This window comes from Carcharodon carcharias, chromosome 25 (genome assembly GCF_017639515.1).
Source record: "Carcharodon carcharias isolate sCarCar2 chromosome 25, sCarCar2.pri, whole genome shotgun sequence".
Taxonomy (NCBI): Eukaryota; Metazoa; Chordata; class Chondrichthyes; order Lamniformes; family Lamnidae; genus Carcharodon; species Carcharodon carcharias.
In genome coordinates this window covers 3,066,563-3,083,186 of record NC_054491.1, presented here as the reverse complement: position 1 = coordinate 3,083,186, position 16,624 = coordinate 3,066,563, and positions in this window count along the sequence as shown.

Genomic DNA, 16,624 nt, shown 5'->3' with positions numbered 1-16,624 from the left:
TAGTTACACCACATGCAATCAATGATGCAAATAAAATTTTGAGATCTGCAAGTGTCACGTTCCTCTTCTCCCCTCTTTGATTAGCATATAAATTTGGCGCATAGCATAATGCAGATTATTGTAGTGGCTGAGGGGCTGCTAGAATTTATTTGTTAAATTTATTTATACCCTGCAATACCCATCCTACTACAGACAACTGGATGGCAAACAAGTGGTGAAGTGTTACTAGGATATTAAAATCTCTAATTCGGAGAAATGGATCACTCAACATAGTGTGATTTCATTTATCACAAGGTGGGAAGCATATTTGTTTGTTTTTGTTTAGCCATTATTGATTGCAGGAAACTAGGCTGGCTTCAGCTTCATAGCTTCTGTCCAAAATGTGCCTGTTGTATGTAATTTATGTTGACTGATAACTGGAAATAGATTCCACCTGAGAAAAGGTTTTGAAAAAAAGGCAGAATCAATATATGATCTGAAATACAAAACTATTCTTGATTGTGGGCATCAAAAAACTACTGTAAATGTAGCTTGAGTTCTCTGATCAGAAAGCTGCCTTTAATGACTCCAACTAATGTCCAGATTCCACTGAATTTGTATGGGAGGGGGAGGGGGGTGGGAGGCGGGCAGATGTCTTTCATTGTATTACAACAATGACAATAATTCAAAAGCACTTCACCGGCTGAGGATGCAAAAGATACAATATCAATGCAAGTAACTTCTTCTTTTATTCTGCTCCACTGACCACTAGAAACCTGGAGCATTGCTTAGTAAACCCCTAAAGAAATATGCCATTCTATAATATGTTTTGCAAGACCAATTGCCAGACTGACACAAATATACAAATTGGTGATGCAGTTATGTTAGCAAGCAGTCTAAAGATGTAAAAGTGCAAGCATTATATTTTGCTAATTCAGGCACATGGAAACCAGTGTGCTACAGTGTGAAGTGCTTTGAGAGCAGATTGTTCTGATTATTCCAGGAAATGTGCTTACCCAAAAACTTACTAAGCAACATCCCATCAAATGAAATATGTGCTACTATTACATGCTTCCAGTTTTAGTTGAAGGGAACCATTATTTGTGATAAAATGGTTTTTGGATTTTATGGAAGCCATGATATTGAAAATTTCGGGCTGCAGTCTGAAGACATCACCAATATCCATCTCTTAAGTCAAATCTTCTTCCAGCGCTTCACTTGCATTGTAAATTTCAGAGTGAATTTATTTTTTTAGCTTTTTGAGACATAGCAGTCATTGATGTGAAGAGGAATCATCCCCTTTTGTCAATAAATCATTCTGCCACATTAATTGCGACGTGCTGAAATTTGTATTTCTCAAATTCATTTGAATCTAAAAGAGAAGCTAAGTGCAGGAAAACATGGTTTCAATGGGAGGTTCTCCCACCTGTGACAAGAGTCATTTTTAAATTCTTATACTGTGAAGTATTTTTTTAATGGCACATATATTTTCACTTCTATCTTTTTCTATTTGTTCTTCTGCACTGCATGACGTGCCATGCTGACACAGGATGAATTGGCATCCTGCTGCAGGACTCCACTAAAGCAACTGTGGGAACTGGTAGCTGAGAATTGTGAGAGAGTGACAAGAGTGGCTACATTTTTAAAATTTCCTTTCTTCTGGAGAATTGGCCGACCCATGTCTGATATTCCACTATGGCAGTATGGTTGCAATCGGTAACTCAACAGGGGAATCATGAGTACGCTAATTAATACATTGCACAAGACAGAATCTATTGGAAATAAATATTTAGTGCATCATGTTCATCAAATCATCTTTCTCAGCTATGTGCTCTTGACCTAAATCCTCTGTGTTTTTCCTTCTCTTCATTAATTTATTACATTGCAGCAAGAGTTTTGTAGACCTTTGATGTTCCTAGTGTCTTAGCTCATTATTCCGGCAAACAAGGCCACAAGTCTTTTGTCTCTCTGTGAGACCTTTTTTTAATTCAAAACTTTGAAATTGAAAGTATGTCCACCATTAGCCCAGCTGCTCTTGCCTTTGTTTTCAGGTGTGAATGTTTTGCACCTTGCTCTCAGCAAGTATCAACCTGGGCCTTTGGTCTCCATGATAACCAAGCCACCCAGGATTGTTGTCAGGCAGAATTGGAAGCAGATCTTGACCTCCTTCGTTCCTCCATTTTTATCTTGAACTAAAGAGGCAGTCCCAAAAGGGGAGATGGTGGTAATGTCACTGGACTATTAATCCAGAGGCCTTGGTTAATGCTCTGGGGATATGGGTTCAAATCCCACCATGGCATCTGGTGGAATTCCATTGAATTCAGTTAATAAATCTGGAATGTAAAACTAGTCAATGTCCTTTAGGGAAGGAAATATGCCAACCTTACCTGGTCTGGCCTACATGTGACTCCAGACCCAAAGCAATGTGGATAACTCTTAACGGCCCTTTGAAATGGCCTCGCAAGCCACTTAGTTCAAGGACACTTAGAGATGGGCAACAAATGTTGGCTTTGCCAGCAATGCCCATGTCCCATAAAAGAATAAAGAAAAACAAAATAATTATGATATAAAACCTTGCATTCACAACAGGTACAACATGGTTGACTGAGCCTATAGATGTCAGCCAGTGATCAGCTCCCTGATTAGCTTGGAGATATGAAATGGCAATACTCAGTTGAGTAGATGAAATTCTATTACATTTATCTTTGTCACTTACAAGGAAGGTTATTTTACAGACTCTATTTTGACTAACATAGGTTAAAAAGTAGATTATGGTGTGGGGTTGTTTGAGGATTGGGTGCACGCAGGGGCAGTGGTTAATTGAGGTGAAGGGGTATTGTGCATTGCAACTAGCTGAAATTTTAAATGCCCACATTTACCTTTTAATTTAAATTCATTTATTTTCTTTTATTAAAACGCAAGATTTCAAAAATATACAGAATGTTATTTTCTGTTTCATTTCTTTTGCGTCTCACGAGCTGATTACAATAATATTTTATCCAGAGACCTTGATCTGGTGTTCAGTGCATATCATTTGCTGGTGGGAACGTGAGCAGAATGTTTGTTTTAAGAGTTGCTTTTGGTTCAGACTAACAATGGAATCCTTATTAATTTGTTTCCCCAAACACATTGTTTCTACAGTTTTTCCCATTTTCCCAGTCTGTCCCATAATGGTATTTGTGGTTGGTTGGTATATTTTAGACTGCTATAGCAAGCCATAATGTTCTTGTGATCTCCTAGCAAAAAGCTACCTTCAGCAAATGGAGCTCACTTTGCAATTGCTATTCTTATTCTGTGTATTAAATGTCACTTCTCCAGGTTTGGAATTTCTTAATATTTTCTAAGGCATGATCATTTTTCTAGCTGTATTGTAACCCTACATTACAGAGGAATCTTAGCAATACTTACGTCAGGGTTTTGAGCCTCTGCACAACCTAGGTGAATGTGTTTGAGAATGAAAATCAGTATACATCATCTTATGTGTCCTCCCCATCCTTAGTAATGGAAGGGAATTTTGCCGATGCATTCTGTAGGCAGGAATTCTTACCAAATCATGAACTCTGGTCCACAGTATGAAGTGGCCAAACTCAATTATCAAATTTAATTTTAGAAACAATTAACAAAAATGCAGTGTTTGAATGTAAAAATTTCATGTCTATTTTTCTACTGCTCAATAAGGACCCTTTAGGGTCCTTAAAAATGCATCATTGACTGACTGAGGTGGGGAAGGAAGTATCTGGAAGGAGAGGGCACAATTTAAATTTGCTTCTTGGAGTCCTGACTGGAATAATGCCATGGTCAGCAAATTTTACAATTTGCAGAGCAGAAACATTTTTCTTCCAGCAGTGAGATTATCTGCAGCAATTGGAGAAGCAAACTGTTAAAGTTTTTTTAAAAAAATTTGGAAAATAATGTAGTTTTGAATAAAATTGCACAATGTCCCACTTCAGATGAACAATTGCAATGCCCATACAAATTCATAATCAGTTTTAATGCCATCTTAGTCTTCATTCTGTCAGACCAGACTTTCCACATAGTTATACAGCACAGAAACAGGCCCTTTGGCCCATCATGTCCGTGCCAGCCATCAAGCACCTATCTATTCTAATCCCATTTTCCAACACTTGGCCCATGGCCCTGTATGCTATGGTATTTCAAGTGCTCATCTAAATACTACTTATGTTGTGAGGATTCTTGCCTCCACCACCACCTCAGGCTGACCTGCTGACCTTTCCAGTAACTTGAACCATTTAAAGCCTTATGATTGTGTTTTCCTGTTGCTGACACTCGTTCTTATTTTTATAGTGAAACACTAAGTTAGCTGATGTCCTCGTTATTTTCAAGTTTTATTTCTTTTCACAGCTTTGCATGGAGGAGAAACCAGACTTTTGTGGAAAATACAAATTACATGTTTTGAGCTGAGATCTCTTATAAAAATACAAATCCTGATTACTTTTTTTTAAATGAGGAAAGAAGATGTTAGAAGGCATTTAAATCACAGAAGATGACTTGGCCAGTAAGGAGTGATGCTGGCAAACATGAGGACTTGATTACTCAGATTAGGTCTTGTTTGTTCACGTTGATGCTATGTATTCTTGTTGGGTGTTGTTGAGGCATTCCCCACAATGGAGTTCCTTGGTTAGGTAGTGCAGGGGAGCTTTTGGTCCAAACTTTATGGACCATCTAAGAATCTAATTTTGATGAAAGAAAAATGTTGTTTCCAATTTCCATGCTATAATTTCTTTGTCCTTGATTAGTACTTTGATGTTTGTGTTTAACGTTTATGCTTTTTTTTGTAAAAGGACATTTTAGTTAAAAAGAATTGCTATATAAAAAACCTGACAGTCGGGTGTGTTAAGTCCCGGATGTATTGTCCATTGGTGTAGAAAAAGCATAAAGGTACCTTATAGTTTAACACAGGAAGCTGGTGATCAGAAGCAGATAGATGTGTGTGTGCACTTGTTTTCTAAATTGTTAAGGAGTAACAAAGCACTTCAAGTACCTTGCATTTTTGGATGTTTTTACCAATTCCCCTTTGTGGCAGAGTTTGCATCTGCTTTCAGTAAGAGTAAGAGAGTTCAGTTTGTGGCATGATCAGAGTAATATCTGAAGATTTTGCATCACAATATTTCACAATGGTGTGATATGTTAGTTTCTCAAACCTGTTGATGAGAATGTGAAAGAGCTTCTGAATTTCTGCATATCTTCTGAATTCATTCTTTGAACAAGTACAACCAGATTTTGATCCTTAAGAGATTAAATCAATTAACGAGCATTCTCTTTAAGTCAGACCATAACTTCAGTTTATTTATGCCAGTTCTTCTGCATCTATGTTATAACAGTTATCTGGATCCAAAGATTGGTAAATTTGATTTACATATTGCTACATTTTATTAAGATAAAGATATTGCCTCCATTTTAAAAATATGGTTCTAAACATGGTAGATATATTGGAGTTTCACCTGGGGATTGAGATTCCCAGGGCTGTGGGGGCAAACAACTCACTGTGAGGGAATTGCACTTGGCTATTAACTGGCCCACTTCTCCGCCCAGACTCTGCCTGCATTGGCTCGCAGCTTGCAAACTGAACCATGAACCCACCCCCAGGGTGAGAGACAAAATGACACTCCCCTGCACTGTGTGCAGTTTGTGAGCTGCGAAAATGTACAGGTTGGATTTTCCTGAGCCCAGATGAAGATTCGGTTCTATGACTATAAATTTAAGATCACAGAAAAATTAAGGGATTTTTTTTATATGAAGGGAGTTGTTAGGACATGGAATGTCTTACCAGAAGCAAACTCCATAATAGTTTTTAAAAGGGGAATGTGTAAATACAACATTTGAAAAAAAAATATTTAGAAGGTATCAAAGCCGATGTGGTACCGTTATTCAAGAAGGGAGGAAGGGATAAACCAGGGAACTACAGGCCAGTCAGTCTAACCTCGGTGGTGGGGAAACTATTGGAAGCAATTCTGAGGGACAGAATTGAAGGGGCAGGGATTAATCAAGGACAGTCAGCATGGTTTTGTTAAGGGGAGGGAGGTCATGTCTGACCAATTTGATTGAATTTTTCGAAGAGGTGACCAGGTGTGTAGATGAGGCCAAGGACTTCAGCAAGGCTTTTGATAAGATCCCGCATGGGAGACTGATAACGAAGGTAAGAGACCGTGGGATACAAGGCAATTAGGCAAATTGGATCCAGAATTGGCTGAGCGGCAGGAAGCAGAGAGTGATGATCGAGGGATGTTTTTGTGACTGGATACCTGTGTCTGTTGGGGTTCCACAGGGATCGGTCTTGGGTCCCTTGCTGCTTGTGCTTTGTATAAACGATTTAGACTTGAATGTAGGAGGTTGATCAGTAAGTTCGTGGATGAGACGAAAATTGGTGGTGTGGTAAATAGTGAGGAGGATAGCCTTAGATTACAGGAAGATATAGAAGGGCTGGTCAGATGGGCTGATCAGTGGTAAATGGAATTCAATCCGGATAAGTGTGAGGTGATGCACTTGGGCAGGACAAATAAGGCAGGGGAATACACAGTGAATGGTAGGAACCTGGGAAGTAACAAGGATCAGAGAGGCCTTGGTGTGCATGTCCACAGGTCCTTGGAGGTGGCTGGACAGGCAGATAAGGTGGTGAAGAAGGCATATGGGGTTCTTGCCTTTCTTAGCCAAGGCATAGAATATAAGAACAGGGAGGTTATGCTGGAACCATATAAAATGCTGGTTAGGCCACAGAGTATTGCATGCAGTTCTGGAATCTGCATTATAAGAAGGATGTGATTGCACTAGAGAGAATGCAGAGGAGATTTACCAGGATCTTGCCTGGGCTGGAGGTTTTACTTATGAGGAGAGATTGGATAGACTGGGGTTATTTTCCCTGGAGCAGAGGAGATTGAGGGGGGACATCACTGAGGTGTATAAAATTGAGGGGCATAGATAGGGTAGACAGGAAGGAACTTTTCCCCTTGGTGGAAGGATCAATAACCAGGGGGCATAGATTTAAGGTGAGGAGCAGGAGGTTTAGAGGATGTGAGGAAGAATTTTTTCACCCAGAGGTTGGTGGGAATCTGGAGCTCACTGCCTCAAAGGGTGGTAGAGGCAGAAACCCTCATAACATTTAAGAAGTATTTGGATGTGCGCTTACGATGCCATGGCATACAAGGCTATGGGCCTAGTGCTGGAAAATGGGATTAGAATAGTTAGGTACTTGTTTGACCGGTGCAGACTCGATGGGCCGAAGGGCCTTTTTCTGTGCTGTAGACCTCTATGAGAAGGGGAAAGTTCAAGAGAATGGGATTAAATGGATAGTTACTTCAGAGTACAGGAGCAAGTATGAGTGGTGAATTGCTATCTTTCTTTATGCTGAACTGCAGTGACCTAGAATTTTGGCTGCGCTTTGCCTGTTTTTCATCCACCAATATGATGAGTAGGAAGTACACAGTCATTGTACGAGCTCAAAGATTACAGTCTTTCTAGTGTGGTGTCTTTATTGAACTGAACTGTAAGATGGCTGCCTTCAGGGTGTCCCTATAGCAGAGATCACATGACTACAGCAAGCCAGATAGGATACAAACATCCTCCTTTTCTCAACAAAGACATAATAATCCCCCTTTTCCTTACGAACAAGGGACAAATTTACATGCACTATCATGTGTAATTGTTGCTATTCCAGTCAATCTCTGCGCCTGCTTTGCATTCATAGTCATTACATCATGCAGGTCTCTTAATGGTACACATGCATATCACCATTAGCTTTTCGTCAGGTTGGCATTCCTTCTCCGGGAAGTGTCATTCCTATGGCACTTGGTGTTGCAGTGGCCCTTGTTGCTGTTGTTCCATTTCTTTTGTTGGGTACCAGTGGACCTCTGGGAGTGCTGGTTGCCCTGAACTCTGTGCAGCTGCTGAGATTGTGATCCCATCTTCCTAACCAGCCACCTACAGTGAAGGAAAGCTTCTCCAGTTGTTCGTATATTTGGTCGTTCACTTCCATTCTGTATGACTGAGGTGACAACTTCTTTATATATGCCCCCAGTTTCCACACGGGCTGACTCCTGTTGAGAGCATTGAAGGTTTGTACCCTGACTGGCTCTCCAATGCTTAGCTGTGGTTGGCAGTCTTCTCAAAATGAAATTTGGCTTTCTGGCATGTCATCTTGATTTTTCATTCACAGCTGTGAGTGTAGCTTTTTTGCTATTGGAAGAGTAGTTTGGGTGCGACGTGACAGTAGTCTTTTTGGGCTGGACTACTTTCCATGCCTTCAGTCGGTACGTTTCTCCACTGAAGGATTGCCTTGTATACATTTGGGCTAGATTTGCCTGATGATGATTCCTTTGAAATGTTCACTGCCACCTCAGCCTTTCCATTTGACTGGGGACACTTCAGAGATGTGTGGTGTTGAATTTTCCAATCCTTTGGGAAGTGGTTGAATTCTTCACTCGTGAACCGAGGGCCATTGTCACTCACCATAATGTCTGGATGCTGTAATGACTGAGACGTGCTTTCAGGCATTCTGCTGTCTCCTGACATCGTTGAAGTTAGCTGTTCCACCTCCCAGTAGTCAGAATAGTAGTCTACAGTGACAAGATAATCCATTCCTGCTATAGTGAAGAGGTCTACTCCCAGCTTCATCCATGGTCTGCCTGGGATGTCATGCGTCATCAACATGTCTCTAGCTTGTTTAACTTGGTACTCGTTACAAGCACTGCACTGGTTGATCTGGTTTTTAATTCCATTGCTGATGTTTGGTTAGTAGAGCACTTCTCTTGCCTTTCTCAGACTCTATTCAATTCCTTAATGGCTTGCATGCATGTGCTTCAGCATCTCTCCTCTCATCTCCTTAGGGATGATGATTGTATTTCCTTTGTACAAGATGCCATCTTGGTCTGTCAATTCATCTCAGTATGCCCAATAAGCTGTTGTGACCACAAGTGTGTCCTTGATGCTCGCTGGTCATCATTTCATCACTACTTCTTGCAGCACTTGGAGAGTTGCATCTTGTTGGGATTTGAGCAAGGTGCTTGTCTGTCAGAACAATACCTCTGTTGGGTCAATGACTTCCAGAGCATGTCGAGCTAGTGCTTCACGTTGAATCAGGAAGATTTCACATTCTGCTGTAGCATTCTTAACTTCCTTCATGGGGCATGCTGCTCTCGACAGCATGTCAGTGATGTACACCTGTTTCCCTTGTTTGTGGCTTCGTCTTCAATCATGCATCACGGTGATGTTGCTGTTTGCAGCTCGGAAATGAGGCTCGGGCATAACCTTGTAATCCTGGGTGCTCTTAGGGATACAGTATTCAAGTTTGGGGATTGTTCCTTGCAGCTCCCCCCACTCCCTGACCCTGCAACCCATGCACCCACAGATGGCACGGATGAATTCCTGGACCTAAGATTTCTAACTTGCTTCAATGCTTATACTAAATTGATTTTTTTTAACTGAAAAATGTACCATTTATGGGTGAGTAAATTTAAAGTTTATCTTACATCTATTGTAATACTCTGTAGTAGTTTTCTGTCTGTTCCCAAAAGTGTCTTGGTCATTACTATTTTTAGAAGCCTGTAGTTTGCATGCCATTCTCCACTGATAAATGCCAGCATTGCGATAGCTTTCACCTTGTGCTTGTAGTAATTAAGATAGGTGCAAGATGAAATTGTGTTTGGATAAATGTTGCAATCACAAGTCTAGTTTAAGGAAAGACTTGTGATACTTTAAAACCAGGAATTACATTAATGTCATGTTACATGTTGTCAGGTTTTCATTTAAAGTATTACAGAGACTTCAGTGTTTAGGAACTATGTGTTTAATCTATAGTTTCGTGCCCACTCAAAGCACATTGTGCTTTTGTTAAAAATAAATTAATTAAAATCACCAGCTCAAGAAATTAATGCTTAAGCAGTGTGAATATTTCTTTGGTGCATTAAACTATTAAAATCCTGATGGATTTGGAACTTACCGCCTTTCCTCCTGCACCCCCACCCCTCAGCTGATGAATCAATACTCCTCCCTGTTGAACATGAGTTGAAAGATGAACTGAGGGTGGCAAGGGCACAGAATATACTCTGGGTGGGGTCATCAACGTCCACCACCAATCTGGCTTGGTAGCACCACTCTGAAGAAGTCATACGGACTTAAAACGTTAATTCTGTTTCTGTCTCCACAAGTGCTGCCAGACCTGCTGAGTTTTTCCAGCATTTTCTGTTTTTAATTCAGATTTCCAGCATCTGCAGTATTTTGCTTTTATCAGTAGCGCCGCTGCTGATTCAGGCAAGCTGGCTTATTTCTATAGATCATAGCTGCTAGATTGGGTCTGCAGCAGGTGGTGAGGGAGCCAACAAGAGGAAAAACCCACTTGACCTCTTCCTCACCAATCTACCTGTTGCAGATGCATCTGTCCATGACAGTATTGATAGGAGTGACCACCGCACAGTCCTTGTGGAGACAAAGTCCCGTCTTCACATTGAGGATATCCTCCATTGCGTTGTGTGGCACTACCACCTTACTAAATGGGATCGATTTCAAACAGATCCAGCAACTCAAAACTGGGCGTCCATGAGACACTGCGAACCATCAGCAGCAGCAGAATTGTACTCGAACACAATCTGTAACCTCATGGCGTGGCATATCCCACACTCACCATTACCACCAAGCCAGGGGATCAACTCTGATTCAATGAATAGTGCAGGAGGGTATGCCAGGAGCAGCACCAGGCACTCCTAACAACGAGGTGTCAGCTTGGTGAAGCCACACAGAAGACTACTTGTATGCCAGACAACGTAAGGAGCATACAACAAACCAAGCTAAACAATCCCATAACCAACAGATTAGATCTAAATCCTGCAGTCCTGCCATATCCACTCATGAATGGTGGTTGGCAATTTAACAACTAACGGGGGTGTGGGTGAGGAGCAGGGTGAGAAGGAGGCTCCACAGATATCCCCATCCTCAATGAAGGGAGGGCCCAACACATCAGTGCAAAGGACAAGGGTGAAACATTTGCAACCATCTTCAGCCAGAAGTACCGAGTTGATCTATCTTGGCCTCCTCCAGAGGTCCCCTGCATTACAGATGCCAGTCTTCAGCCAATTCGATTCACTCCAGGTGATAAGAAGCAATGGCTGAAAGCACTGTACTGCAAAGACTATGGGCTCTGACAATATTCCAGCAAAAGTGCTGAAGACTTGTGCTCCAGAACTAGCTGTGCCCCTAGCCAAGCTGTTTTAATACAGTTACAACACTAGCATCTACCTGACAATGTGGAAAATTGCTCAGGTGTGTCCTGTCCACAAAAAGCAGGACAAATCAACCCTAATTACCACCCCATCAGTCTACTTTCAATCATCAGCAAAGTGATGGAAGGGGTCATCAACAGTGCTATCAAGCGGCACTTACTCAAAAACAACCTGCTCATTGACATTCAGGGCCACTCAGCTCCTGACCTCCTTACAGGCTTGCTCCAAACAAGGACAAAAAAGCTAAACTCAGGAGGTGAGGTGAGAGTGACTGTCTGACATCAATGCAGCATTTGACTGAGTGTTACATCAAAGAGCCCTAGCAAAATTGAAATTAGCAGGAATCTGGGAGAAAACTCTCCACTGGTTGGAGTCATATCAAGCAAAAAGGAAGATGGTTGTGGTTGTTGGAGGTCAATCATCTCAGTCCCACAACATCGCTGCAGGAGTTCTTCAGGGTAGTGTCCTAGGCCCAGACATCTTGTGCTACTTCATCAATGACTTTCCTTCTATCTTAAAATCAGAAGTGGGGATATTCGTTGATGATTGCACAATGTTCACACTATTCATGACTCATCAGATAGTAAAGCACACTGTGCCCATATGCAGCAAAACATGGACAACATTCAGGCTTGGGCTAGTTACATTCACACCACACAAGTGTCAGGCAATGACCGTCTCCAACAAGAGAGAATCCAAGCATATTCCCGTGACATTCTGTGGCATTACCATCGCTGAATCCCGCATCGTCAACATCCCTGGGGATTACCATTGACCAGAAACTGAACTAGACCAGTCATATAAATACTGTGGCTGCAAGAGCAGGTCAGAGGCTGGGAATTCTGCGGCAAGTAACTCACCTCCTGATTCCCCAAAGCCTGTCCACCATCAATAAGGCACAAGTCAGGAGTGTGATGGAATACTCTTCACTTTCCTGGATGAGTGCAGCTCCAACAACACTCAAAAATCTCGATAAGAGGCATTGCAGCAACTCTGCAAGGCTCCTTCGACAGCTCCTTCCAACCCCACAACTTCCGCCACCATGAAGGACAATGGTAGCAGATACATGGCAACACCACCATCTGCAAGCTCCCCTCCATGCCATACACCATCCTGACTTGGAACTATTTCGCCATTCCTTCACTGTTACTTAGTCAAAGCCCTGGAACTCCCTTCCTAATAGCCCTGTGCACGTTCCAAAAACACACAGACTGCAATGGTTCCCACACCCTATGAAAGAATTTAAAAAAAAACTTATGTTTCAGGTAAGGCAGAAAGGATGTGAATCTCTCCAACTCTTATAAATGTTTAAATTTAAAAGTGTTTTTAGCATCCTGGCCATCATTGTGACCAGACAAGCAGGGATGGCCTCAAAGCCTGCCTGGAGGACTGGCTGTCCTTGGTCTACCCTGGGAGGGTACCTCCGGGCAGCTGGCCTAGTCCCCTGCATTATTTAAAACACAAGTTGCTGGAAAACTCAGCAGGTCTGACAGCATCTGTGGAGAAAGAAACAGAGTTAACTTTTCAAGTCCAGTATGACTTCTTCGGAACTCGGTTGAGTTTGTAAATGTGGCGGCGCGTGGCACTGTGTGAGAATCTTGGGATCTGGCGGGAACAGCCATCCAAGGAATGTTGTACATCTTGAAATTCCTTCCTTCATCTTTCAAATCCACTCAAGAAGGAAGGAACTTCAGTTGGAATCCACGTGGGGTAAGTCAAATTCGGAGACAGTCACTGAGGAAGGATACGTGGCTATGAAAGCAAGTTTTGGTAGACACCTTCTCAAATACAAGGAGGGAAATGGAAAGCAATGAAGGTGAAAAGGTGAAAGAGGCAAACAGAAATTCCATTGGAGAGACGAGCAGAACTTCTTCTAGATAGAAATTCCTGGAAGAGAAGTGGCAGTGAATTAAACACTAAGATAAAAACAAAATACTCTGGATGCTGGAGATTGGAAATAGAAGCAAAAAATGCTGGAAAAACACAGCAGGCCTGGGAGTGTCTTTTTTTATTGTTCATTCGTGGGGTGTCGCTGGCTCAGCCAGCATTTATTGCCCATCCCTAATTGCCCTTGAAAAGGTGGTGGCGAGTTGCCTTCTTGAATCTATGGAGAGAGAAACAGAGTTAACGTTTCGAGTCCAATATGACTGTCCTTTGGAACTAGTCCCAGACCGGAGGCTGACTGGAAAATTCCAGTTGATCTCTGGCAAAAGGCATTTGAAGACACTTAATTGGCTACCCTCTGCTTGCGGGCGGGTATCCCTGTGGGTCCCCTGCCCCCATCCTGTTTCTGGGTAAAAGGCGCCAGTCAGCACCTGTCCACCTCTGTACTTTCCCCTGTTGGGGCCTAAAAATTCTGCCTGTGTTTTGGGAATCTCTCTTTCTGCATATCTGTAATATTTTGAATGACATTATGAACTCCCAGATCCTCGTGTGGAATTGCAGGCAATGTTGTCTAAGTTGCTAGCCTCACTTGTAAAGACCATAACGATAGCTGATTTGGGAAATGGAAATATCACATTGGCGTAATAGGGCTGCTTTTCTGAGACTGCACTATTTTCTATCATAAATTTTTAACCTGTGTTGTACCTGAACTTGAAATGTTTGATTAAAACACTAGGTGCAGATAGTGTGTACCATTCAGTTCCTGCATCATTAAAATGATATAAAGGCACTGGACCATATAGAGCTCTTTGAAGTTATGAAAGGTTTTGATAGACCTTAGTAAACACAGAGCAAGTTTTTCCACTTGTTGGGAAGAGCAAAACTAGAGGCCAACAACAATAACTTCCATTTATATAGCCATAGCCATGTCCCATGGCGCTTTACAGAGTGTTATCAAACAAAATTTGACTCTGAGCCATTTTTTGAAGATATTAGGCCAGATGCCTAAAAAGCTGGTCAAAGAGGTAGTTTTAAGGAGCATCTTAAAGGAGGAAAGAAAGGTAAGGCAGAGAGGTTTAGGGAGCAAGTTGCAGAGCTAAGAGCCTGGGCATCTGAAGACATTATTGCCAATGGTAGAGCAATTAAAATTGGGGGTGCTTAATAGGCCCCGGTTGGTGGAGCACAGAGATCTGGTGGGCGCGGTTTTGGGTGTGTGTTTAGGGGGGAGGGTTATAGGGCTGGAGGAGATTATAGAGACAGTAGTTAGGGGAAAAGCCATGAAGGGATTTGAAAACAAGGATAAAAATTTTAAAATTGAGATGTTGCTTGACTGGGAGCCACTGTAGTTAATTAAGCACAAAGGATGTGGGTGAGTGGGACGTCGTGCAAGTTAAGGCAGGGCAGCAGAGTTTTGAATGACCTCAAGTTTGCAGATACAATTCTCCCATGATCAGGCGTGCATTGGAATAGGCCTAGAGGTAACAAGGCATGGACCAAGTGTTTCAGCAGCAAATAAACTGAGGCAAGGACGGTGTCAGGCATTGTTATATAGGTGAAAACAGGTGGTTGTAGTGATGGTACCAATATGTAGTAGGAGTCTCATTGAGGGGCCAAGTATAACATCAAGATTGCGAACAGTCTGGTTCAGTTTAAGACAGTTGCTAAAGAGAGGGATGGAATGTGTGGCAAGGAGTTTGTGATGGGGACTGAAGATACTTCTGTCTTTCCACTATTTAGTTAGAGGTAATCTCTGCTCATCCAGTACTAGATGTTGGACAAACAGAGTGATGGTTTAGAGACAAGCAGAGGGTCAATACAGGATGGTAACTAAGAGTGATGAGAATGTGCAATTTGCTACCACAGGAAGTGGTTGAGGCAAACAGTATAGATACATTTAACAGGAGGCTAAATAAATATATAGGGGAATAGACGGTTATACTGATAGATAAAACGTGAGGAGATGCGCATAGAACATAATTGCTGGCGTGAATCTGCTGGGCCGAATGGCCTGTTTCTGTGCTGTAGATTTTTGTGAAATGGAAATGTTATATTCTTAAACTTGATAAGCATAAGCAATCAGTTATTTCTCCATTTTCCACCAGAACCATACATAGACTTCATTTATTCTGTTCCAGATTAGATTTCCCTGAATTTCCCCACTATTTAGGTAGGAGTAGGTTTGTTCTTTCTGATGTAAAATCTGTCATTCACAATGTTTTGTGTGTATGAAACATACATATGCATTGTAGGGAGGAAGAACCTTAACAGTGCAAATGTACCTTAAGACCACCTACATAATGCTAATTCATTATCCAAAAAGTCAGCAGCTTCCTTCTAAACCATCCTACAGGATAATAATCCTACGTATTCAAAAGTAGAGCATGGTATTGAAATTGAACATAGGCAGATATGCAAAACAGGTGGTATCGCATTTGCCACCTGTTATATACCCTGACCTGTATTCAGTTGCACTGACTTCAAGCACTAAATTTCTGGCTTGTTGCCTGTTTTGTGTCCATACCCATGTTCAATTTCACCTCTTAGACTTGGATTTAGAAGCCACGAGGTAGACAAAGCATGTGTTACGTTTATTTTTTGGGTAAGTTGTTCTTCCTTGAACAAGTCACTATCCTGAAGCCAGAGGGTTTATAGCTTGAGGGGGGCTACTCCACATCAAACATGGTTGAACAGGAAGCTCTCCTGCCCTTCCCACACATTCTGTGGCCATCAAGTCCTAGAATGGGACTGGAACTCAGAGCTTCTGGCTCAGAGGCAGGGATGCGTCACAATACCTCCAATTTCACCTCAATTTTAATTTTTAAGGTTATATTGATTGACCAGTCTGAAGAACCAGAATTGTATCAGGTGTGTATTGAGCCAATTTTACATGCTGAGTACCAGTACTGAATCAGGATGATATCTTAGGCATTGAGCCTGTACTAAATAGTGTGCATTTGCATAGACAATGTGCAATTGAGTTTGAACCTGTATTTGCAGGTACCGTTACTGAATTTTACCTCCATGCATAACTTCCGGAACACAGGCTGATATTAGTACTAGGACTGCTAACATTAGCTATCAAAACCAAACTAAGTCTTGGCAGGATAGCTACTAGCTCAATCATACCAATGGCATAGTTTTGTATATGTTTCAAAGCTAGATTACAGAGCAGGCCCTACTGCGTTAGTAAGATTGGGAATAAACACCAGTTTATTCTCGCCTTTTATAAATAAGCCGTTAAAACATACCAAAGCTTTTGAAACACAACTTTATGACACTGATTACAGAAAGACTAGAAAGTCAGTTTAGTGGAATTTTGATGCAAAACATTGTGCATTTTTTTAAATTAAGTCCCATTAACCAGATTAGTTGATTGTAGTTAATTCCAACATCTTTAACATTGGCAAGCAACTCTACAACCTTTATGATACAAAGGTAGTTAAGTAAACATATTGATAAAAGCAAAATACTGCGGATGCTGGAAATCTGAAATAAAAACAGAAAATCCTGGAAAAGCTCAGCAGGTCTGGCAA